The sequence below is a fragment of the Octopus bimaculoides genome, chromosome 3 (genome assembly GCF_001194135.2).
Source record: "Octopus bimaculoides isolate UCB-OBI-ISO-001 chromosome 3, ASM119413v2, whole genome shotgun sequence".
NCBI classification, from domain to species: Eukaryota; Metazoa; Mollusca; class Cephalopoda; order Octopoda; family Octopodidae; genus Octopus; species Octopus bimaculoides.
In genome coordinates, this window is record NC_068983.1 from 22731133 (window position 1) to 22732316 (window position 1184).

Consider the following 1184-nt stretch of genomic DNA (forward strand, 5'->3'; position numbering starts at 1 on the left):
TTATTTACCTTTTTTTTTTCCTTTTTCAAAGCGGACTAACTACATTATCCGATGTGTCCATCTTAATTGTTTAAAATGGTAGAGTATAATTTGATTGAGGAAGGTTGATCGCCGTTTCTAGCAGATTCAGCGACCTCGTAGAGGCTCTCTGGAGGGTGGTGTTGTTGGAGTACGGGTTAAGCGATGAGATATTGAAGCGAAGGGGCTTGGATAGTGTATGGGGACGGAAGCAGCGACGGCGGCAACAGCAGTGATGGTGATGATGGCAGTGGTGGTGATGGTGGTTGTGGCGGCCATGATGATGATTTGGAAATGGATTATTATTTTGTTTTTAGCGTTAGTTATTTCGTTTCCTATATGACTAATGTTACTGTACTTATTCTATCAGATTTCTTTTACATATTGTGGGTGGATGGATGGTTGGACGGTTGAACGGTTGGAGCTTGTGTAAGAATCACTGCTGTATAAATGTGTTTGTATAAAGAAGATGGAGAAATACAGTGGCTAGAATGGGTGGTGGTGAGAGTAGAGAAATCTGTGGAAGAGACTAGAAAAGGAGGGAGAAAGGGATAGAAAGAGGAGAGGTATCTGAGAGCGTTGTTAGCTTGTGTGGTGTTCTTGCAACGGGCAAAATAATTTATATGTATGATGGTGGTGACGGAGGTAGTGTTGGTTAGTGTTGGCGATGGTGGTGATGGTGGTGGTTGTAGTGGTAGTGGTGATGGTAGTGTAGGTGGTGATGGCTTTGGTGTTGGTCGTGGGGGTGGTATGTATGTATGTATGTTTGTATGTATGTATGTATTATGTATGTATTATGTATGTATATATGTTTGTATATATGAATGTATATGTATTATGTATGCATATATTTGCATGCATATATGTATATATGTATGTATATGTATGTATTATGTATGTATGTTTGCATATATGCATGTATATACGTATGCATGTATATATTGTGTATGTTTGTACACAATATATACAGGCGTGGGAGTGGCTGTGTAGTAAATAGCTTTCTTACCAACCACATGGTTCCGGGTTCAGTCCCACTGCCTGGCACCTTGGTCTTCTACTATAGCCTCGGGCCGACCAAAGCCTTGTGAGTGGATTTGGTAGACGGAAACTGAAAGAAGCCCGTCGTATATATATATATATATATATATATATATATATATATATAT